General features: G+C 46.6%; 2 pseudogenes; both read right to left on the reverse strand.

The window, feature by feature from the left end:
- On the reverse strand, positions 48–4,383 carry LOC8057138 (annotated as a pseudogene).
- Positions 22,593–25,512, reverse strand: LOC110436039 (annotated as a pseudogene).

The following is a 26,341-nucleotide window of genomic DNA, read 5'->3' on the forward strand; positions in this document are numbered from 1 at the left end:
TATCTGACAGGCACCTACTCATCACATAGGCTCAACTAGTTTGCTACTCATCTCCAGGATTGGCATTTTTGAGGTTGCATCGTCATTTCATCATCAGCTGCACTGAAATGATATTTCTCCAACAGCTCTCAGAAGCTGGTAAACCTCGAACATTGTAGGCCTTTCCTTTGGAGAAGAAAGCACACAAGAGCAATCAACCTTCATGCATTGAAGCAGCTCAGCGTCATTGCCCTTCCCAATCAAAGACTTGTCAACCACATCCTGAAGAATAGAGTTGTTAGACAGGTAAGTTATCCAATCCACCAAACTCCCTTTGAAGTTCTCTGGCGCATTTTACACATGTGTGGGCTCTTCATGAGTAACGAGTTCAAGTAAGACAACCCCAAAGGTGTAGACATCCCCTTTCGCAGTGGCCACAAGAGTGCATGCATACTCCGGAGCTACATACCCAAAGTCACCAAACTCACCATGTGCTCAAGTGGGTGTCAATGCGATTCATAAGCCTTGCCAGACCAAAATCGGAAATCTTAGGCTCGTCAACATCATCAGGAATATGCACTTGGAACTAATGTTCCTACAAAGAATGCGAGGGCTGCAACTATGATGAAGCCACACCAATCCTCTAGCACTCCCAATGGCAATTTTTAGCCTCAATGGCCATTCTAATGTCTTTTTCTCATTGTTTTGTTCGTGAAAATTATCATAAATCGTACCCTTTAGCATGTACTTATACACGCCACGAGCCTCTCATTCTTGGCAATGCAGTATCCCAAAAGTGGCACTATGTTACGCTGCCTTACACTTCCCAGTGTTGACATCTCAGATGTAAATTGGTCCTCTGAATGCTGAGTGTCCTGCAACCTCTTGATAGCAAGGATCGAATGAACCATCTGGAAGTGTTCCTCTGTACATAGTTCTTGATCGACCAGTTCCAATAATATTGCCCTTTGTAAAATCATCTGTTGCTTTCATAATATCATTCAACTTCATCTTTGAAACTGATTTCTCAAACATTGATACCTAAATGACAAAGTAAATGTGAGAATTCAGCAAACCAGACAACTCATCTAAGCAAAGCTGAGGAATGAAGAGCATGTTTGGCTCCATCAGTGAGGCTCATTTCTCCTTGCCTACTGAGGACCTGAAGTGCCGGTAGATGTCTCTGTATTGTTTGTTAAGCGCATGGGAGTTTGTGCTAGTAAGTTTTTCCAGTCATTTTCCTTCATACCACAAGTGAGCTATATTGGCTCCCTGGGCTGGCAAGTTTTTTGGAGTCTGTGCAAGCTATGCAAGGCAAGGCTGCTCTGATAACAAAATGTACCCAAAAACTGTAGGATGTACAATAATATACCTAATGTTTGTCAGATATATCTACTCCTAGTCAAAGACAACATAGTGGCTTCTTGTTTCGGTAGCACAGGTATATTCAACTAATTAGCTACATACAGCATAACATGGTCATCAATTAGAGAAGAGGTGGCTGATAGCATGTGTGGAGTGCACAGCCACAAACATTTCCACTGTACACCAAAAGTTCTGTCCGGTCACTTCAAGCAAGAAACACCGACAATTGCCACCACATTTCCATTGTACTCGCTGTTGAATCAGTGCACAGCCAGCTATACTCACTGATAGCAAGAGCTGCAACCCAACAGGATTCCACGGCACTAATCTGAACAAGTCAACTTGAGCAAGGAAAATGGAGATCCAGCGTTCCCAAGCCCAATCAGGATCTTTGGGAAACTAATCAAGTGGTTACCTGATGCCTCCATAGTGAAAATGTGCAGTAACACCATAACAGTGGTTCCTATCATCTTTCCACCTCAAAACTGAAGTGAAACTCCTCACGAGCAAGAGAATTAATTGCAAGTAGCAGCCACATGGTGCTAGCTGTTTGTGCTTCTACAGTTGTGGTAAACTGATGCAATAGCACACTACTGTTGAAGTAGTGGGGAAGAAGAACAATAACTTGTTCGGATAAATTGTTCGATGTCCTTCTCGCTGCTGGCCTTTGGCATGTATAGGGCTTGTTTGGTAGGCTGGCTATCTCCAAACCAGGCCTGCTAGGGCTCAATTAGGCTTGTATGGTTGCCCATTTCCCCCACTAAGCCAGGCCACCAGAGGCCTCCGTATGCAGGATAGCCTGGCTCCTGAAAACAGAGAGGGCATCCATTTTTTTTTTTTGGCCAGGCTTGGCTAAGCCATCGTTCCAGTCTTGTCACCACCCACACCCGGTGCTCCACGCTCCTCCTGCCCACCAGTCCTTCACTCCTTTGTTGCTCACTGCTCCACTCGCCCACACCGACGTATCCCAAAGGTTCGGTAGGCATCTGCATTTGCTTATCCCTTTTTCTAAAGGTGGAGTTGGTGATCTGTTGATGCTGAAGATCTAGATGGCATGGCCCAGGATGGTGTCGTTGCCATGGCCGCAGATGTTCCAGTGCTCCGCTAGGTTGATGGGCATGGGCTTGTCCAGCGGCCACGCATATAGTGCACCCGGTGCTCGAGCGCATGGTGCTTGCAGAGAAGGATGACGATTGCTAGCGTGGTGTATGCTTGATTGGCCTTGACGGCGGTGGTGACGATGCAGGGAGCAGAGACGGCCACCACGGTCTGAGTACAAGGCGGCCAAGGAGCTAAGTGTAGTGAGCACGCGAGTTTCCATGAGGTCCACATGAGCTATGATGAGCTTTGTCCATGCTCCCAACGGTAGGCTATTGATGTTGCGTTAGCTCCCAACTAGGTGAGGTACAAGGCATTGAGGGATTGGGGATCCAGCAGACACAGTTGCAATCTGGGGAACAAGTTCAAGATGGAGCGATTGTAATTTGGGGAATGAGATCAGGATTGAAGAAGCTTCATCCTTGTCACCTGCTATGGCGAGCTCGTTGATGTCCGCGTCTAACACATGCTCGACAAAATGCTCAAAGGACAGTAGGTGAAGGTAAGCTCACCTTTGTAAAGATGAGATGAATTTACCCAAACAATTTTTGCAACCAAATACGCTCTAACTAAGCTAGGATTACCTAAGCATAGCAACCAAACAAGCTGAGCTTGCATAGCACCGGCTAGGCTTCGGATGCCCTGGCTTAGAAAGTTAGCCAGGCTAGAAATAGATGGAGAACCAAACAGACCCATAATCTTCCCATCGAATGTCTAGAATAGGCTCGAGGCCCATGCCCCATGTGACTGGCCCAACCATCGCTAATTCCTAACACTCATGTCCTTGTGGCGACCAGTGTTGTAGCCCAACTGACCTGAGCAGGCGATTGGTAAGTGAGCAATAGGTGGTTTGTTGTTTTGGGTTCCTGATCAAAAAGAGCACAGAGATCGCGTTGTTGCAAGCGCCCATGTAATGCAAGCCAGAAGAAGAAATTGACCTTGGGCGAGACTGTCGCCTTCTAGATTTTCTTGGCACCTAGCCGTGAAGTCATACCGAAGAAGAAAGAGGCATGGACCAATGAAGCCGTGTATATACCATTCTTAGTCCACCTCCAGATGAATCTGTCCACGGCAAGGGGCTCTAGCTTGATATGTTCAAACTTTTCCCATAGCATAACATACCCAATGAGTACCACCGTCATCATTGCTATGATGTCTTGGATCCACTGTCCGGTTGTGTCCATGCCGAGCTTTAACAATGTCATAGATGACGTCAACTCCACTACCGAACGACTCCTAACAGGTAGGGTGTACAGAACGGCTCGAGTGAAGAAACTAAGTGGGAAAGTGTTTGGGCCTGACTGGGCAAACTAACAACCTAGAGAAGCCCATGTGTTAAGGCGGCCCACGAGGCTCCCTCTTGTAAGCATGACTGAGAGCTGTGAAGGACTTGAACTCGGACTTGTACTCTGAACCGTGTCTCTGGGCAATGGCGGCAGCGACGATCGGCGATCTCGTTGATCGGTCCGCATTCGATTGAGTTTCCACCTATACTCTATCCTACTCTTATCGTTTGCTAGTAGTTAGGTAACATCTAGTATCGGAGCAGATCGACCCAAGGTTGTTCAAATTTCTGTATCCCATCGGTCGAAATCGCAAACTTTTTGGGTTCGATCGAGACTTCTGGAGGGCAGTGAGCTGCTGCCACCGGAGGTTTCTTAGTAATTCCCAAGCACGGGAGTTGTTTTGTGGAGGAATTCGCGACTCTGGCATCACATCCGTATCTCACTCATAGACAAATGGTTATGGTGACCCTGGAGGAGCAGCTGGGGCAAATCCTGGCACTATTAGGCGAGAACTCCAAGGTAATCAATGAACTCAAGAGCTCAATGTTAGGGGAGAACTCCAAGGTATTCAATGAACTCAAGAGCTCAATGATGGAGATGAGGATTCTGGACAGAGGTACTCACCTAGAAGCTGGAAGTCGACAACCTCGTCCATGACCTGGAGCACACGGTGATGGCTCTGGGCGAACACATCGAGTCCCTGTGTCCTCAGGCGTAGTCCCTGGGATAGCCTGACGGAGAGTAAGCAGGGGTGATCGGCATCACCGTGCCACTTCTCACCGAATCGATCTTGGAGGACCACTTCACCTCTTCGGGTGTCAAGGCGCCAAGCTCTGCTCACCTAGAGTTTCACCCACCACGGACAACATGTGGGTTGTTAGACCACGGCAAGAGATCTTATCACCGGGGTGCTGATTTCGGAGTAGTGTTTACCACTACCCTGGAAACGGCCCCGGTCACAGGTGCGACACCTCTACCAAAATTTACTACTACTCAATTTCATGTAGATGGTTTGGGACACCTTAATCGATGTTTTGTTCATCCCTACCCACCTTACCTACCCATTACTCCTTTTCCTGAAATTGAATTTCACAAGTTCAATGGCTCTATTCCACATTTATGGTTCAAACGTTGTGAGACTTATTTTGATGTTTACCAAACTGATCCTAGTTTATGGGTTCATTTAGCCACCATGCGCCTAGTCGACTCTGCAGCTCTCTGGTTCCAAACTATGCAAGACACCATCAGTAAAATGAATTAGGAATCTTTTGTTTCCGCTGTCTGTAACCGTTTTGATAGGGATGAACACAATCATTTACTACACCATTTCTTCCATATCAAACAAACCACCTCAGTCACGGATTATGTGGAGCAATTCAGTGACCTTGTCACCAAATTCTTGCCCATGACCCATCTTTTCCTCCAACTGTCATTACCAACCGCTTTATTGATGGCTTAAAGACAAACATTCGTGCAGTTGTTACAATGCATAGACCTCAAGACCTCGATACTGCTAGTCCTTGGCATTTTTGCAGGAAGAAGCAGTTCAAGATCAACCCACTAGACACTACTGCAGAGAGGATCTTTGCCGAGGGCTTCCGGCCTTCGGCAAAGGCTATAAAACCCTCGGCAAAGTCTTTGCCGAGGGCTGCCTTCGGCAAAGAGCCGTCGGGAAATTTCCCGTCGGCAAAGGGGTCTTTGCCGAGGGCCGTTTGTCGGGCACTCGGCAAAGATTTTGCCGAGGGCTCACGTCGGCCTTCGGCGAAAAAAAGATGCCGTTAGGCCGGTAGCTGCAACTGACGGCGTCTTTGCCGAGGGCCCAACGTTGGGCCCTCGGCAAAGAATTTTTTAATTTTTATTTGGGTACATTCTTTGCCGAGGGCTACCATGTAGGCCCTCGGCAAAGTATATTTTTTTATTTTTTCTAGAGAATTCTTTGCCGAGGGCCTTGACCATAGCCCTCGGCAAAGTCCTGTTTTCTATTTTTTCTAAGAAATTCTTTGCCGAGGGCTATGGTCAAGGCCCTCGGCAAAGACCAGAGAAATTTTAAATTTTTTTTTTGTTTATTTGCATCCAGACAATAGACAGATACATATATATACCATCACACACAGAGAGTCCACAACGAGCACATACATCTCACGAACATCACATATATATATCACGAACATCATGTATACACGAACATCACATATATATATATATATATATATATATATATATATATATATATATATATATATATATATATCACGACCATCCAGTAGTCCACAAGTTCACCAAATCGAACCAAAGTTCCAAACCGCCGACACGTACGCACCGTAGGGCTGCGAGAACTCACCATCGTCCCCAACCGTCCTGCCTCTGCTTCGAGGGTGGTGTGTCGAAGGCTCCAGGATCCGGTGACGTACGAGGCGGGTTATTGGATCCCGCTGTCGACTGAGGCTGCACAAACAGTTAGATGTTTATGTGAGATTGCAGTAATTATTTCTGCACTACAGTTACAAAGAAGAAGTTAACTTTGACACTTACAGTAGAACTAAACGGCGTCGGAAGCTGAGGCGCTGGAGCTGACATCGTGACGTCCACACCTGTATGCTGCCCCAGAGCGGCCAGGACCCTCATCATCTCAGCCATCCTCTGGTCCTGGGCCTCTCGCGCGAGACGCTCAGCCTCCAGCCAAGCAGTAAGGGCCGTGATCTGCTCCGTCTTCTGGGCGTTGTCGGCCTGCAAGATTACACTCCAATGTTTCAGTAATGCAAATGTAATTCAGTTGCGAGAATATTAATTTACTATGAGTGAACCTAGAATTCCCTGGAGCGAAGCTAACATGCTCACTGTCGGAGTCGGCCGTGCACGGATGGGCTGGAGCTCGTGCTCTGTGCTCTGAGCTGGCTGAGAGTGGGGGTGGTGTTGGGGTCGATGGCGGCATTTGCGATCCAGGCCCGGCCGTGCTTCCTACCGCCACCGAGCCTCATGACGGCCTCGGCATCTAGTGGCTCGGTGCGGACGTCGTACTCTGGCCCGTGCCGCTCCCGTACCGCCGACGTGTACTCCTGGACCTTATCGTACACGTTGGGGTCGGAGTACGCCTCATGAGGGGCAGCTGCGTCCCAGGTGCGTTGGCATGCAGTCTGGTGAGACGCAGCCCAAGCCGTGAACATGGACACCTCCTCGTCCGGGTGCGCAGCCTCCTACGAGAAAAGCGACAGAGGGTGAGTAATCAAGCATACATTAAACGCGAAACTAAATAGAAGACAAATCACTTACATATGATTTTTTGAAGGCGGGAAGGCTCTTGCTGCCTTGGTGGTGAGTGGCAGCTGGTCTTTGCAGACGCAGTGCCCGCTGAGACTCGTGCCTGTCTAGGTACTCCTGCGTGAACCACCTAGCCACGATCGCAGCCCAGGCATCGGCATGCGCCCGACACCACCAGGGAATCACCTACAAGACAATAGTGTTTGACAGATATGAAGATATAATTGAATATATTAAATTCAAAAAAGAGACAATCTGAATGTTATTCATCTACCTCCAGGTACTGCTCCTGGGTCATCGTCATCGTCCGCGCCTGAGCCTTCGTGATAGTCATACTACGCGCCGACGCGTAGAAGTCTATCACTGCCTGGACGCGCGCCTCGTGGTGCATGTCGGTGACATACTTCTTGCAGGAGGCGTGTGCCACAGACTTAGCCAGGGCCACGTCTTCGTCCTCCACCCTGAAGTACCTCTGCACAAAAGATAATACATCCAATCATTATTTAAAAAAAATAGATTTTAATGTAATTGATGAATTATTGTTGTGCGAAAGGAACTTACCCAAAACTCGGTCAGTATCCTCTCCTGGGGGTTGCGGTACGTGTCGTCCTCCCCTAAAGCGTACCTGTCCCAGGTGGTGGCCGGCTCGCGGGCCCCCGACGCCAACTCCACGAGGCCGGGGAAGTACTTCCGGCACAGGGTACCCAGGATGGTCGGGGGAGCGCGCACGGGAGTACCCGACACCAGATCCCAAGACCTGCACCAGTTAGAATAAATAGTCAGTTTCTCTCTAAACCCTCAAACCTATCAGATGAGGTAGTTGTGACATCATTTAGATTTACTTACTTGGGCGGTACAGGGCGAAGCAGTGCCCGACTCTGAGGTAGTGGGTATGGAGGGAGCTTCGCGAGACCTCGCTGGTAGACACCCGACGCCGCGCCTCCCTCGTCCTCGAGCGCCGTGCCGTGCTCCTCGTCATGGCCCTCGTCCTGGCCCTCGACCTGGTCCTCGTCCTGGTCCTCGTCCTCCTGGTACTCCTCCTCCAGCGTCGGAGCCACGGGGTCTGGGGTGGGACTCCGCGGCCTCCTACGCCCCTGGCTGGTACTCGTCGTGGAAGGCCTCCCCCTCCTGCGGCGTCCTGCGGCGGCTGCCCCTGACGACTCTGCCTCGCCAGTGAGGGAAGGGCGTCTCGCGTAGGCCGAGGGTGTGTCACGTCGTGGCCGCCTGCTCGCCATCTTTGATCAAACACCTGCACACACAAAGAATGAAACAAGACTTATTAGTAAGCATATTAGAGACTTGAAAATAAATAAACAAAACAAAAATGTCAATAATTTAAAAAAGACATAGTATTACATGTATTACGAATAGTCCTCGTGGTTGGGATTATAGGTCTCGTCATCACTGTCAATATTATCCAAATAAGCGACACTATCCGAAGGTCCTACGTCATCGTCTTCGTCTTCATCACCAGCGACAAGTAATCGGTCAAGCATTTGTATGTCCTTGGCATTTTGCACCACGTCTCCATCATCCTCGTCATCAACCGTTTCGTTGTCTTCTTCCATTTCGAGGGCCTGAGGTAGGAGTATCTGAAGTGTCCCCGATAGCCCATCTTCTTGATAGAACTCTTCATCATATGTGTTTGTGTTAAAGTTGTATCTTCTTGATCACATGTGAGATGTTTGGGTTTTGTGCACCAGACGTTACCACAGACTCAGAATTTTTTGAAATTTTTATCATAGCATCCACATGTGATAACATGTTATGTCGCCAAGTTTTGAGATTTTCTGAGTTTGGGTTCATTTTATATATTAAAAAAAACAATTTCACGCAACTTGGTCCACATGTTTCGGGGGGTAAACGTTCGATATTTCATGTGGCTTTCTGCATACGGCCTGCAAATGCACTAACAATCATGAATGTTATGATTAAAATAATTAAATACTATTATTTAATGCACCTGTAGTTTGAATTTGAAATTTGTCGAAAAAATCAACAAATTCAAAAAATCCAAAAAATATACCAAAGTTAATTCAAAATGAACCAAACTTTGGCATGTACTTAAGAATAGTGTAGGTGTGCCACACAAAGAAAAAAAACATGGATCTAAAAAAACAAAAAAAAAATTTGCCGAGGGCCCACTCCAGACCTTCGGCAAAGAGAGGAGTTGCCGAGGGCAGGCTGGCGGGCCCTCGGCAAAGCATGACCTCCGGCAGAGCTTTGCCGAGGGCTTAACTACGGGCGCTCGGCAATGCCTAACGCCCAGAGCCGCCGTTACTCTGGACCCACACCGCCGAGCGCCCGTTCTTTGCCGAGGGCCGGCCCTCGGCAAAGATGGGCCTTGACCGAGGGCTTTTATCTGCCGAGGGCCCGGCCCTCAGCGAAGAAGCCTTTGCCGAAGGTCGTTCTTTGCCGAGGGCTGGCCCTCGGCAAAAATATCCTTTGCCGAGTGCCCGAAATCCGGCCCTCGGCAAAATAAATGACCCTCGGTAGCGTTGCTGTTTCCAGTAGTGAGAGGGTTTGAATCTACAAGTTATTCTAAGAAGACTTCTTCAGAGAATGTGAAATCAGTTCCCGTTCATACCATGGGTCCTGTTAAAACTATTGATGACAAGAAACAAGTTGACTATAGCAAGAACAGAACACCCGGCGATGACAAACTCTCCGCATTGAAAAATTATAGAAGATCCAAGGGACTCTGCTTCAAATGTGGAGAAAAATGGGGGCCAAATCACAAATGTCCTGCAACAGTCTCTCTCAATGCACTTGAAAAGATTTGGAAATGTCTTAACGATACTGATGACTCCATTATCTCACAAACAGAACATGAATCTGATTCTGAGGAAGATTTAATGGCTATCTCCATTCAGGCAATGAATGGTACTGAAGGGTTGAAGACTCTCAGGCTTCGAGGATATATTCAGGGCAAGGAGGTTTTCATGTTGGACGATCAGAGGTAGGGTGGGATTGAGTTCATGATTATGGAATTAGGAGTGCAAGCCATTGAGTTAGTGGAAAAAAATGATTTGAATTCTTCCTGTCTAGGACATGGAGAATAAAGATGGGAGGGCTAGGCAGGGCATCAGGAATCCTAGCTTTTTCTTGACCTGGGGTCAACAAAAGACGTAGACCTGCTACCTGCCATTGTTACTGGCAACAAATACTATTGGGATGGCAGACCACTCTCCCCACCACTATTCCTCGCAGTTCCTTTGAGTTGTGAGCCTTTCAGCTGTGTTGCGAGATCGGTGCTCGCCTCACTGTTGTCTTGTTGCTGCTACAATTACAAGATACGTAACCGTATTTATCTCATTAGAAACGATGTTTTAGTGCTAGCAGTTGATCATACAAGGACATTGGCACCTGGTTCTTATATTGCCCCGCGTGTGTCATGTTGCCATGCCCTGCGCCAGGAAGGTCGCAGCGCCCAGCGCTCGGGGAGGCCACTGCGGCCAGCAGCGCGCTGCACCTGGCTCTGGCATGCTGCCCAGGGTCCTGTGTCAGGAGTCGTGTCATGGGGGGCAGGCAGCAGGCAGCGGCCTGGGGACTCGCATGGTCAGCAGCTGCATGGGGACATGCAATGGTCGGCAGGCGTGCAGGAGCCCAAGGAGGCTGGTGGCTGAAACGGCCAATGTCATCAAGGCTATTAATAGCAATTAAGGAGCAGCTGAAGGGGCCTCAAGTGTGAAAGGGCCAGAGTCTGTGCGCCTAGCAGGGAGCTCAGCTCCTATATATTGTAACCAGCATCAATGGAATGAGGAAAGCAATGAAGAATGAAGTTATCTCTCAACTCACCCCCATGCTATCTCTAATCTCATCTCTCTGCTATCAGTCTAATCTCTCATCCCCTTGCTTCGGCAGCTAGGCCACAAAGCCTTGGCGCCATTATCCTACCGCCATTACCCCCATATAAACTAAGCATCGTAACATCTGGTATCAGCTGTCCAGCGATCCTCTTCCACCTTTGCTGCCCCTTCTTCAACCTCCATTCCTCATCAGCCACCATCATCACCTACCACCACAGCAACCCCCACTACAATTCCAGACGATGGATCTTCCAAGAGTTGATGGGAAATCTGATATTGTGGTATTCATCAACCAATGTGAGTCCTACTTCCGCTCATAGTTTTTAGGACCGGACCGGAAATCGAACCGGCGAGGCCGTCGGTTTAATGGTTCAATGGTCCAACCGTTAGGAACCGGTTGAACCGCCGGTTCGATTGTTTTGAACCGGACAAATCGAACCGGCCACAAAATAATTAAACCGGTATATATATATATACAAGTGCTATTATACATTCTAGGTGTAGAATACTATTCTACACCAAACTGTTATACTGAGCGGAATTCAGTATCATTGAGTATTCGTGTTTTAGTATTGTTCAGTATTTCGTGTTCCTGGGTGTAGTGTTGGATGATACTGAACGATGTTCAGTACTGCTTAGTATTATTTTCAGGTTAGTTTTGACTTGTGGTGTACACCTAGGGTGTAGAATAGCGCTACTATATATATATATAAATATATATATGCAAATGCAACGACATGTTCTTAATATATTATAAACAGAAAGTGAAGCAGTGAAGAATATCGATATTGATAACATAGCTTTCAGGTTAACACATAGTTCGTAATTTCATATTCATAGTTCATAAAAACAGTCACGGGCTCATGGCTAGCAAGGCAGCAACACAACCTCACAGGTTCTTTAATACAAAAAATAACAACATGCATGATGCCGTGATAAACTGGTAACAAAGTTCCAAACAAGTTCATGCTAAAAAGACAATCACGAACACAAACAACAGACATTTCCCTCCCCAAGCCGCCCAGCACCAAAAGAAGCCCTAAAGATGCAATTTCCATGAATACCCCTGAGTAGACCATGTAGTTCTGAACATCCAGAGGGGTAACTTTGAAAAAACTCAAAACATCACCGGTTCGCATAAAACCGCCCGGTTCACTGGTTTGACCGGAAAACCGACCGGTTCAACTGGTTTTCACCGGTTCGATTGCATTCCGATCCTCTAAGGTGAACCGGACCGGTGAAGGCTCCGGTTCGGTATTTTACCGGTCGAACCGCCGGTCCGGTCCGGTTCGAATAACTAGGCTTCCGCTGGGAGCGCATCATGGAGGAAGAAAAAGTATGGCTGGTTTTCCGTAATTTGGAAGATGACGCCCGAATGTGGTTCCGCCAAGTCCAACAAGATGAGGGCACCTCGACTTGGTGCCGCTTCACTGAGCTGTTGCACCTACGCTTCGGAGCGCCCCCTGCTGCGACCACTGACCTTGCTGATGGGATGTGCCATCTCCAAGAGGATCTAGATCGTCTCGCCTTGATGATCAACCGCTATTGTGCTCAAGCGGAGAAATCTGAGCACGCCTTGCTGCGGGGTGACTTCAGGCGGTAGCGTGAGGGTTCCTGGCACGGCGGCGGGTGCGGTCTCTCCGTGAGGAGGCTGCTGTCCGCCTACATGCGGTGGCGCAACACACCACCAGGAAGCTGCGTGAACGCCTTGCTGCGGTGCGGCTTTAGGTGGCAGCGCGTGGACTCCTGGCACGCTGGCGAGCTCAATCTCTCCGTGAGGTGCAGCGTCTGGCTGCTATCTCACCGGCCATCAAGTGGCCATCGTCGGAGGAGCGAGCGGCGGTGTGCCTGCAAGCAGCAGGGCGAGGTTTCCTTGTCCGGCGGCGGGTGCAGAAGTTGTGCATGTTGCTCCGCATGTCGCTGCAACACATTGCAACCTGCCCAGTCATCCACTTGGGCTCGCTTATCCATCATGTACTCCCTCCATACCTGTTGGACCTGTTTGCCCCTGCCTTCTCGTTACCACGAACGGCCCGCTCGCATGCATACTCAGCCGCAGCCACTCGTATTCAATTGCGCTCGCATGCCAATGCCCAGCCGCAGCCGCTCGCATGCAAAAGGACTGGCCAACGCAGCGGCTGGCGTTCAATGCAGCCTGCGCTTGCATGCAAAAGCAAAAAAAAAATGAGTGGCTAACAAGAATCGAACCCATGACCCAATACTCTAGCCTCTAGGCACTTGCCAACTGAGCTAATTTATTTTCTTGTATAAAGAGCACTTGTAGCCTTATTTATTAGGGGTAGACATGGAAAACTAACCCCTAATTAATCACTCATTGGTTACCACAATCATGTCCTAAACGTCAAGAATTATGGGTATGGAGGGAGTAGCTCCGACCCAAGAAGTGATATGGGTCTGCAATCTTCCGGTGTGTGCAAGCACAACCAAGAAGTCACCACGGCATCTGCCCCAGCCTCACCAATGACTTCCACCGCCACCGCCACCGCCTCCAGCCGTCCACTCGGTTCCGTCACCTGCTTGGGTGTCGCTGGACAAGACTGATGTACGGCTACTCCTAGGTGTTGGGCTCCTTTCATGGGATCCAGGAGGGCGCCATCTGCTTCGACAACTGCTCTCCACGTTTCCAGCTCGAGGACGAGCTGGTCTTCAATTAGGGAGGAGATGTCATGGGGGGCACGCAGCAGGCAGCGGCCTGGGGACTCGCATGGTCAGCAGCTGCATGGGGACATGCAATGGTCAGCAGGCGTGCAGGAGCCCAAGGAGGCTGGTGGCTGAAAGGGCCAATGTCATCAAGGCTATTAATAGCAATTAAGGAGCAGCTGAAAGGGCCTCAAGTGTGAAAGGGCCAGAGTCTGTGCGCCTAGCAGGGAGCTCAGCTCCTATATATTGTAACCAGCATCAATAGAATGAGGAAAACAATGAAGAATGAAGTTATCTATCAACTCACCCCCATGCTATCTCTAATCTCATCTCCCTGCTATCAGTCTAATCTCTCATCCCCTTGCTTCGGCAGCTAGGCCACAAAGCCTTGGCGCCATTATCCTACCGCCATTACCCCATATGAACTATGCATCATAACAAGTCGGGAACCAAAGAAAAGAAAGGACAAATATGTTTTGTCACTGACATGTCGAGTCTCACATGATAAAAGGGGATAATTTAGACTTCCTCAATCTGCTGGAGCACGTATCCTCTGTAGTCTACAATTCAGTTTTTTAAATCCTTACTAGATTTTAAAGGAAAAGAGAAAGGAGATTTGGTGGAGATGCTCTAAGCGTATCTTAGTATTTTGTATATAAAAAACTTCTATCGCAGACACTTCAATGGTAGACGTGCTTCGATCTCACATCTTCTGGCATCTTTATTGTGCCCCGCATCAACAATAACCGGTACATTTCCAGCAATGACTAGCTCCTTAGTCTCTTTTGCTCCAATGTGTGCAAGCTTCCATGCCTCAACCATGATCCATACATCTCTTTATGGCTTTCATTTGCAATTTTTTGAGCATGTACAAACTTATGAAGCTCATCTTCTCTGTACGGAGCAGTGACCGACAGTGATTGTTTCGTATTAGCTTTGTTCTAAATCAAACATTTATATTTTTGACCATTGATTTTGAAAATTTTATGTAAGTTGTTCATGATATAAGCTTGATGTTTTTAGATTCCCTATGGGAAGTACTTTCATAAACTTTGTGAAATTATAAGAATTCTTTAAAATAGATTATGGTCAAAGATAATAATATTTGACTTAGGACAAAGCTATTGTGACATATAAATAAAAATGGAGGGAGTACGTACAAGGAAAAGAAATCATTGGCAAGATGAAGAGAAAAAAACACCAACTATGATTGTGTCAATCTAGGCAGTTCAACATAAATTGCTCTAGCTTATCAACATGGGCCAGCTAGATCTTTTTAAAAAAATAAAAACTAAATTTTATTAGAAGTCATTTGAGTTTAACACTTAAAGCAATCAAAATAGCTTATCCCTTGTGTTTGTTGGAGCTGGACGGCCTGCTAGCTCCTGGAACGCGCCGGCGGCGTGCCTACACGATGACCAGGAATACCACGCACGCACACAGATTAGATTGGAACGAGACACGATATTTTCGCTGCTCAACAGCCGCAGCTTTTCAGGGTTTTCTTCATGCTTTATATACACATGGATACATGGGCTTGGAGCCCGTCCCCCGCCACCACACAATCGTTGTACAGATCCTTTCTTGGCCTGTACGACATGCACCACGAACGTGCGATGGCGGTGACCACACACACCCTAGATACGCGGCCTAAAGATGGTTAGGCATATCTCTAACCAATCCTCAGGTTCTACGCGCTAAATCTTAACTAATGCAGCTAATAACTGGATTACAACTTGACTCATGCACCTAGGAATGAAAAAGACTTAACTTAACAGTTCACCCCCTAATCCAGTTATGTCTTGACGATGCCCAGCTTCTGACGGAGTTCAACAAATCTGATCCTCCCCAGCGCCTTTGTCAGGATGTCAGCAATTTGGTTGTCTGTCCTTACATGATCAACATCAACCCACACATTGCTGACACATTCTCTGATGTAGTGGTAGCGAGTGTCGATATGCTTGCTCCTCTCATGGAAAACAGGATTTTTGCTCAATTCGATTGCTGCCTTGTTATCAATCAGCAAACTGAACTTCTGCACATCACACCCCATTAGTTCAGCCACCAGCCTACTCAGCCACACCCCCTGACATGCTCCTGCTGCTGCTGCCATATACTCGGCCTCACAGGAAGATAATGCAACTGACTTCTGTTTTTGTGAGGTCCATGTTACCAGATTTGAGCCAAGGAAAAATACCATACCAGTAGTGCTTCTTCTCAGGACTAAATCACCCCCATGATCGCTATCTGTATAGCCCAGCAATTTCAGTCCGGCTGTTCCTCCACTGGTGTATCTGCAGCCATAGTTGATTGTCCCTGCAACATATCTGACAATGCGTTTTACTGCTGCCCAGTGCTCCTGATTTGGTGACTCCATGAATCTACTTGCCATCCCCACTGCAAAGCCAATATCAGGTCTGGTATTCACAAGATATCTGAGACTGCCAATCACACTTCGGTATCTTGATGCATCCAGCACCTTTTCTGCAGTTCCAGTGACAAGCTTCGTCCTCTCCTCCATAGGTGTATCAGTGGGATTGCAACCTGTCATCCCACACTGTTCCACTATCTTCTTGGCATAAGCACTCTGGCTAATTGTGATTTCACCAGAGCCTTGTACTACCTCGATGCCCAAATAGTAGCTCAGCAGACCTAGGTCGCTCATACTGAACAGACTCATCATCTGCTGCTTAAATGTAGCAATCATGCTGCTATCTGGCCCACAAATAATCAAGTCATCCACATAAACACCTACCAAGAGAAAACTGCTTCCCTCACTCCTTCTGTACACTGCATGCTCCTCCTCACATTTTCTGAAGCCGAGATTACACAATTCTTGATCAAGCTTCGAGTTCCAGGCTCTTGGAGCCTGTTTCAGGCCATATAGTGCTTTATTCAGAAACAGCACCTTGCCTGCTTCCTTTGGATCAATGAAACCAGGAGGTTGATGGACATATACTTCTTCCAGGAGATCCCCATTCAAGAACGCTGATTTGACGTCCATATGGTGTACCTCCCATCCACCACTAGCAGCTAGAGCCAGAAGCACTCTGACAGTTTCAATTCTAGCTACAGGTGCAAAGACCTCATCGTAGTCAATCCCCTGTTTCTGAGCATAGCCTTCGCTACCAGCCTAGCCTTGTGTTTCACCACATTCCCAGCTGGATCTTTCTTGACCTTGAACACCCACTTGAGACCAATGGCTTGTTGCCCTTTAGGTAGTTCTGCCATCGTCCAAGTGTTGTTGTCAGTGATGGATTTCAACTCAGCATCCATGGCATCCTTCCAACACTGCTGTTTCATTGCCTCCTCAACACTCGCTGGTTCCTCAGATGCAAGAAAACAAAGGCCACTATACTCATAATCAACTAGCTCTTCTGTGTTATCAAATAGATCAGCAAGCGTCCTGTATCTGACTGGCCCTTGCTCTGAACCTGAACCGATTGCAGCCGGCGCAGACTGTGGTCCACTGCCCACCAATCCTGCTACTGACTGTGCTCCTGGCGTAACTGGTGTTGGAGGTGCTGTAGGAATCCTAGAACCTGCTGGTGTTGATGCTTGAGGAGACCCGGGTCCTCCCTGACCAGTTTGAGACCGAGTGTCATCATTTGTATCTCCTGAAACTGCTGGAACTTGTATTGTCGGATCAACTACAGTAGTCTGAAACTCGACAGAAAACGTTTCAGGTTCGGTCTGCCCGTCAACTCCTTGAGAACCCCAGTCCCAACTCAACTTCTCCTCGAACACCACATCACGGCTCACCACAACACGTTGTGAGATTGGATCAAACGCCCGGTATCCCTTTGTCCCTAACTCATAACCTAAGAACACCATCTTGGTTGATCTATCAGACAACTTGGTGACCCCTGGTCCAGCTACTTTCACATGCACAACACAACCGAAAGTTCTCATATGATCTACTCTCGGCTTTCTTCCATGCCACACCTCATATGGTGTTTTATCTTGCAGGCACTTGGTTGGAGCACGATTAAGGATGTACACTGCTGTCTTCACAGCTTCTCCCCAGAACCTTGGTGGCACTCCTTTAGACTTCATCATACACCGAGCCATCTCAATCACAGTCTGATTGCGACGCTCCACTACTCCGTTCTGCTGTGGAGTATATGGTGTAGTAGTATGCTTGATCCCTGTTTCATCACAGAAAACGGTGAACACTCTAGAATTAAATTCACCTCCTCTGTCAGTTCTCAGTGCTTTCAATTTCTTCCCAAGTTCTAGCTCAGCTTGCTGCTTGAATTTTTTCAAATGTAACAATGCCTCATCCTTGGTCTTCAAAAGCTCCACCCACATATATCTACTGTGGTCATCCACCACGAGTAGAAAATATGACTTACCACCTGGTGTTGGTGGGTTTATCTGACCACACAGGTCAGTGTGCACAAGTTCCAAACTTTGTGCTGCTCTGAAAGAAGAGGATTGTGGAAAGGGTTTACGATGCTGCTTGCCTAATGTGCAGCCATCACACACCTGCTCCACCCTGTCAACAATTGGCATGCCCTCAACCATATTCTTCCTGCCTAGCTCCCGGAGAGCCCTGAAATTCAGATGACCAAATCTGGAATGCCACTTCCACGACTCATCATCCATATTCATATGCAAGCAGACAGGAGACACCACTGCAGGTTTGAGAGTATACAGCCTATTCCTAGTGCGTGGAGCACTCATCACCAACGTGCCTTCTGGATCAACAACAGTCAAGCGTCCATTCCATAATCTCACATCACAACCAGTCTCTTCCAACTGACCAAGACTGATAATATTGCTTTTGAGTTTAGGAATATAATACACATTTGTAAGTACCTTGTGTTGATGATCACGGCCCTCTAGGACGATGGAGCTGAGTCCTTCAATGGCGACACATGAACCATCTCCAAAGCGGACAGTGCCGGTGACTGAACCATCCAGCCGTGAGAATGCCGCCCGCGTTCCCGTCATATGGTTGCTGGCACACGTGTCCAGCACCCACACACCTTCCACGCAATCGATCGGAACAAACTTGTCCTCTGCCAAATGCACGGTTTTGGACAGCCTGACGACATCGCACGTCGTTGCCATGAGGAGAACTGAGTGCTCCGCATCAGCAACAGCAACATTTGCTGCCTCCTTCTTCTCCTCTTTTCTTTCTTTTCTCTCCTTCTTGGGCCTTTTACAATCTTGCGCCCAATGACCATAGATTCCACAATTGTGGCATCTTCCCTTCCGTCGAGGGGTTCCCTCAGACGTGAGCTTGACAGTACCATTACCGCCAGATCCGCTGCCACCTTCTGGCTTGAACGATGTCTTGCCCTTTCCATGACCGCCACCAACGCCACTGCTGCTGCTCGAGTTTGACTGAAAACGATGCCTGTTTTTCGCTAGCCAGTCTTCCTCAGCCATCAGCAGTCGGCCCGTCTTGTCGACGATCTGATCAACCTTCTCCTCCATGCGGTCCTCAGCCGCACGCAGTCTTCCCACTAATTCCTCAACGGTCATGACTTTCATGTCACAGAACATCTCAATCGAGACCACGACCTGAGTAAATTTTGTGGGAACTACTCGGAGAAATTTCTTGACGACTCTGGTTTCTTCTACCGTCTCACCAAGAGTCTTCAGATTGGCCACAAGATTATTTATTCTCATGCCAAAATCATCAACTGTCTCACCATCCTTGAAACTGATGTTCTCAAACTCCTGCAATAGCTTTTGGGCATTGACATCCTTGACACGATCTGCACCGATCCGCATCGTCTTGACTGCCTCCCACGCCTCCTTGACGGTCTTCTTTCTTCCCAATGTCGTCCACATCTCTTTCGGGACCGAACGCAAAAGCGCACTCATCGCTTGACGATCTTGTGAGCGCTTAGGGTTCGTCCCTGGATCGATCACTTCCCAAATCTCCAAAGCCTCATAATTGCATTGCATCAACATGGCCCATTCAGAGTAATTGGTGCGGGTAAGCATTGGCCACAGCAGTGTACCTTCCTTGACGCTGCTGTTGTACGATGTGCCCTCCTTCGCGCCGCCGTCTGACCCCGTCATGATCACCGCCGCCTCCTTAGGGTTCGACTGAAGCTTCTCTTCGTCAACAATCCCGGAGAACGGAAGAACTCTGCACGAGATTCACACCACAGCTCTGATACCAAATGTTGGAGCTGGACGGCCTGCTAGCTCCTGGAACGCGCCGGCGGCGTGCCTACACGATGACCAGGAATACCATGCACGCACACAGATTAGATTGGAACGAGACACGATATTTTTGCTGCTCAACAGCCGCAGCTTTTTAGGGTTTTCTTCATGCTTTATATACACATGGATACATGGGCTTGGAGCCCTGCCACCACACAATCGTTGTACAGATCCTTTCTTGGCCTGTACGACATGCACCATGAACGTGCGATGGAGGTGACCACACACACCCTGGATACGCGGCCTAAAGATGGTTAGGCATATCTCTAACCAATCCTCAGGTTCTACGCGCTAAATCTTAACTAATGCAGCTAATAACTGGATTACAACTTGACTCATGCACCTAGGAATGAAAAAGACAAGACTTAACAGTGTTCCGTCTTTGTCTATTTTATGAAGTAATATCCATATAAATAATCTATACTTTCATAAACATATAAATATCTACGGTGACTATCATTTACTCTATTTTTTTAATTTATAACTATATATAAGTTCTTCCCCTTCTGCTGGTCTACATGCTACTTCATGTCTGTCCCTTAACATATATAACATGCATCTTGTTGGAATAGCGTTTGATTTGTATATATATTATATAATAGGTGACAGACGATACAACTTCGACTAGTTCGATCGTCAGATGGCGCAACCACAAAGTCGCCAGGAGCAGTCTGCTACTCCAATGGATAGGCGTCTCCTAGCAGCAGCCACAACTGGAGACACAATAGCAATGCAGCACCTGGCTTCACATGATCCAGCTGTGCTGCTTGGAACAACTCCACAGCGGAACACGTGTCTGCGCATCTCCTGCATCTATGGCCATGAGGGATTCTGCAAGGATGTCCTGACGCTCAACCAGTGCCTCCCACTTCTCGCCGCCACCAAAGCCGACGACGAGACGCCGCTGCCGCCGTAGCTAGGGGGCGTGCCAAAGTAGCTTCTATTTTGCTTAGGTTCTACTGTGATCAGCATCTGAGTACCAATTGCAATTTTTTGCAATTGTAAGGGGATTTCCGAGTATTTATCTAAAGGAAGGAACAAACGAGGATAAGAGAAAATTGCTTCGAATTTGTTTTGTCCAAGTGAGATATATGGCATACTATTCTTCCATTTTTTAGGGACACCATCCTGACGCAAGACAAGCGTCACTAGAGCTGATAGGAAGCTTGCACTAGAGCTGATAGAAGCAGAGCCTGCCTTATCCAAATGTGTGAACAAATGGTATGGGTCACCCATGTTCACCACGGTGATGATAGATAATGGGGACGTCTTTGAAAAGCTATTGGAGATTCATGATGTGGCTGATGGGGGAGCTCGTGGGTACAATGCTCTGCATGCTGCCGTGACACCTGGTAATGCAGGTGAGATATATAGGCTGTGAAATTTATTACTCTCTTCACAGTAACCTGATATCTTTTTTTAGATAATGGATAAAAAATATCCGGCTTCTACATATGTGGATGTACACAGCTAAGTGTTACAAAGTTTGGGGAAATAAAAGAGAGAACCATAGTCTTATAGATCGACCAGGATGCTAGTTGAAATAATAAAAATGTTTACATCCTTTATTGGATATCTCTAATTAAAGCAATTACTTCTAATTTCTTGCTCATCATTGAGAGTGTGTCCTTGGCTGACTCATCATGCTGCAGCTGTGCCCAAGATTGTAACCAGTACGTTCCTCTGAAGATTACCTGCATAATAGAGTTCGATTTTATTTGATTAAAAATAACACCATTACGGCATCTCCAGATAGCCCAGCAGCAGGCGGCCGTCCCAACCCAAATCAAATTTCTAATCCTTTTATTTTGATTAGTTAGCCAATTACCGAACATGTGGCTGATTGATCTGGGTTGGGTTAGATTCGTAGCAAAAAAGATAATCCTCCAAAGCATTTTGGAAAGGGGATAGTCTAGGAACAAGTGTTGGATAGTTTCATTCCCATTACAACTGATGCACTTCTGACTCCCTTTCCAATTTTTTCTAGCGAGGTTATCTTTGGTTAAGATAACCCTTTTTTGTAAGAACCAGAGAAAGATTTTAATTTTTAGAGGAATTTTCAACTTCCAGATCTTCTTATGACAAAAAGGTGTTTGCGTATCTATAAGATAAAGATACATAGAGCGAACATTTGAGATCTCCATCTGAAGTAATCCGACCCTTCCACCAGTTCGACATTTGAGATCTGTGCTACTAAGGTCAACCACTTTGTAAGATTATTACCCACTAATGCCCTTCTAAAAGAGATGTTTAGGGGGCTAGTAGTCAACACTTTTGAGACTGTAGCTTGAGGATTCCGCACTATATGATACAAGGATGGATATTTCATCTTGAGAGGCTTATCTCCTATCCATGTATCGTCCCAAAACCTAGTATTGGTTCCATCTTTAATATTGAAAGAACCAATAGCTAGTACCTCATCTTTGATATGTATGAGTCCTCTCCAAAATTGAGAGTCATTGGGCTTGGCTGCCACTTGAGTTAGAGTTTTGGAATGTAGGTATTTATTCCTTAAGAAAGATTGCCACATGTCATCTGTGTTAAGCAAGTTAACCAACCATTTGGCTAGAAGACATTTATTTTGCAGCTGTAGATTTAGGATACCTAATCCCCCTTGGTCCTTAGGACGACATAGTGTGTTCCATTTGGCGAGTCGCACTAGAAGTGTGTGGCTTTTTAACATTCTATTATGTCATAATATATGTAATTTATGTCACAAATTGAGTTTTATGACATCAAGGTGACATAAACTGTAATGTCAAAAAGCCGCTGTCACAAAATAATTTTATGACATCTGTTTTGCTAAATGTCATAAGTTTATGACGTGTGATTTCAGTGTCATATAATCTTATGACACTAGTTTACTGTCATTAAATCCTAGCCTTGCCATGTAGGCAATGCCACATAGGATAAATTGCTGACAAGGCAGGAAGGAGAAAAACGCCACAAATTAAAATTGGCTTGCTAGAGCCCGCAATTGTTTTTCAGCCCACTCACTCAACAATTACACAATCTTGACAAAATCCCAGGTTGCAAAAAATTATATTGTCAAACTCATACATCCAGGTGGCAATATATATCAAGCTACATCTAAGTCACATGTCCAAAATGACAAAGAACCATAGCCATTTCAACATCTTAAATATTCATCAAGCTAAAAAAAAAAGAGTTGTAGCTACCGCTTTTCACTTTACTGAGACATCCTCCATACCACACTATTAACCAATCTGAAAGAAGCAAATGGTAGCCAAATTAGTCAAAGATATAAAGATTAGAGTTAGCTCTAGATTCATGCATATCTATTGGACAGAACCAAACTCCCTGGTCAACATATAACAATTAATGAAATAAATCTATCCACAAAAATAATACTACTACTAGGATGTACCCTAAAAAGCTCCCTGGTCATAATTTTAAAATATTGTCCATTTATCTGACACTGAGACTGTACAGCATTACAGAACCATAGTATCCTAACTATATAGAAAAGCCAATAAACAGTAGAAATAGTTGGTCAATGAAGGGGTTACTTGAGGCTTGCAGATGGAGTGAGTAAAAAACGTGCTCTTAACACAAACCTGCAACCATGGCACCAGGATAGCTGATCAAAACATTGACAACTACCAAGCAAATGTCATCCTGTTTTCTAGAAGAAAAAAATATAACAACACCACGAGACATTCTTCTACAGTTAATAGATGAATGTCAGAAGACCCTATTTTCACAGGTGTGGCTATCTGACTGAACAACATGCCAGGCAACACATTAATAATTTCTCCCTACTGTTCCAGAAGCAAGCAAAAAGCCAGCAGCAAGGAATATTCAGCTATAGCTCAAGAAAAGGTCTTAATTCTTTACTAAGAAAAGGTCTTGATTCTTTACTAAGACAAGGCAAGAAATTATTTCAGTAGAAGAAAATGTTGCTTGTCAATGTTGTTGTAAGTTCAAATTTTAGATTTGTGATACAAGTTAAAAGGTTACCGAATTAAGTGGAAAATATGAATTATTAGAGTGGTGCTAGCTGCAAAACCTAAATGGTCACTCTAATTAAGTGTGATATAGGTTTCTTCCTAATAATACAGTACTCTAGTTTTGCCATGCTAAGAGATTAAATACATTGACTACACTGAGTATAACTAGTATATTGCCCGTGCTAACGCTACAGCGACTGTTCAATTATGTTCAAATTAAAACCAGGTCTCTTTGACATAGAGGCCACCAATTTAATTAAGAGATGATTAGTAGATCACTCAAAACCTTGCCTATATTTTGACCTTGGTTATTACAGTCCACAAGACCTCACACAGCTGCCTCAGATCCGCGTGCCAACAGACCTCACATCGAGGCATTGCCGCTCCATGGCGCATCAGCTAGCGCCGCCGGTCACCGCGGCTCAGCCATACACGCCGCACCCCGCCTTCTCTGCCTGCTACGCAGGCCACACCTTGCCTAGCCACGGGCTGCCGCGGCGTCGACGCCTCAGCCTAGCCCTAGCGCGCAGGTTAGCAACATGTTGGCAGCGACGGCGGCCTGCCCAGCTTCGCGCCCCATCCGCCACGGCTCCCCACGACCAGAAAAGCAGCAACATTCGTTCAGTAAACTTAAAGTTAGTGCAGGGAGAGGGACCATACCTTCAAGGTTGATCTCCATATTTGTGCTGTGAGCTTCAAGTTGGTAATGACAACAGCCTTCGTGAAATGTGTCAATGCTGCCAAAGATAACATAATCACCAAGCTGCTATACCAACGATGTGTAAAAAAATGTTCTCCGAACTATCTAGACACAGAAACAGCAATAGCTACTGAAACACTGAAACTGAAACTAAGAATAAGTGCTACTGTCGAACACTGTCAGAGCAAGAGAGTTAACCAACGCAAAGTTTCAATTGCAGCACAGAATCACTAAATTAATAAGGTAATGCAAATTAAAATATGCAAATGATTACTTGGAGAATAATGACAGTAGCAAGAAAGTCTGAACCTTTGGTGAAAAGGTGCTACAAATTACCTGCTTGCCTGATGGACTGCTTCTTTCTCCCATCATTGCTCCCTGCCGAGGTGACCAGGACATGCTGCAAATGGATTAATGTGCTGCTGAACGGAACAAGTTACACAGCTGTTAAACTTAGAACTACTACAACATATCCAGAGAATAAATTAGACAAGATATTCAGGCAAGCACAAGTTGCATCAGCAAGCACCGAAGAAAAGAATACCTGTACCTGATCGCTGATCCACTGCCAAGAAGAAAAGGCGCCATCCCCTGGCCCATAAGCCATCGTTTGGATCTCCAGTGCTCCTCGTCCTCCATGGCCACGCCCCCGGTGTGGGCGTCCAGTTGCGCGAGGTGCCGGCGGCGCGCGGCTAGGACCATGGCAGCGGGTGGACTTGGCAGCTCGCGCGCGCCCATGGCGATGCTGGCGAGGCTGCGGGTACGGCGACTACTCCCGGTATGGCGAGGGCGAGCGAAGGCCTCGGCCTCGACGGCGGCGGCGGCGCGCTCGGCCTTGGGCTCCGGGCCGGCGCCCTAGCGCTGGGAGAAGACGCTGGGCGCCGCGAGCGTCTGCACGAGGCGGCGCACCACGGCATCGCGCGTGCGCTGCGACGGCGGCCAGATGCTGAGCGACGGGAGCAGCGCCTCCGCGGCCTTGGCTCCCGCGGTAGCCGCCGCTGGGGCGGCGTCGGCGGATCCCTCGGGGGGAGCGGGCAGATCCCTCGGCGGCGGACGCTGGGGCGGATCCCTCGGCGGCGGCATTGGGCGCGTCCTCGGCCATGGCTGCGGGGGAAGAGTTCTGGAGAGAGAAAATGGGAGTTGTGGCGTGGAGTCTGGTAGGGGTGAGCGGTGTGGTGCGTGTGTGCTAACAACGAATCCGGACTTGAGTTGCATATCTCTGCAATGAATAATTTTTTCGGGTCCAAGCCCTTACTCAGCTCTTGTTTTATTTAGTTAAAAAAATTTAAGATTCTCCGTCACACCGAATCTTGCGGCATATGCATGGAGTATTAAATTTAGATGAAAACAAAAACTAATTACACAGTTTGCCTGTAAATCACGAGATGAATCTTTTGACTCTAATTAGTCTATGATTGGATAATATTTGCCACAAACAAACGAAAGTGTTACGGTACCCAAAATCTAAAATTTTTGCCAACTAGTTTAGTTCAAAAAAATTTGGATTTCGGTACTATAGTATTTTCATTTTTATTTTGACAAACATTGTTCAATCATGGACTAACTAGGCTCAAAAGATTCATCTCGTGATTTACAGACAAACTGTGCAATTAGTTTTTGTTTTTGTCTATATTTAATATTTTATGCATATGCCGCAAGATTCGATGTGACAGGAAATCTTGAAAATTTTTTGGTTTTTACAATGAACTAAACAAGGCCAAGGTTTTGTTTCCGAGTCACTAAGGCCTTGTTTAGTTGGGTAAAAATTTTGGCTTTGGCTACTATAGCACTTTCTTTTGTATTTGACAAACATTATTCAATCATAGACTAACTAGGCTCAAAAGAGACATGTCACAGAATTCGCATTAGTGACATGGCAATGTTCTTTGCAAATCATCTAAAAATAATTTAATAAATATTCTATGACATATAAATATACCTTATGACATATCAAATATCGTCACTACTTGTTGTGACATATAAATAGACCTTATGACATATTAAATATCTTCACTAGATGAAACTGGA

This window comes from Sorghum bicolor, chromosome 5 (assembly GCF_000003195.3).
Source record: "Sorghum bicolor cultivar BTx623 chromosome 5, Sorghum_bicolor_NCBIv3, whole genome shotgun sequence".
In the NCBI taxonomy this organism is placed as follows: domain Eukaryota; kingdom Viridiplantae; phylum Streptophyta; class Magnoliopsida; order Poales; family Poaceae; genus Sorghum; species Sorghum bicolor.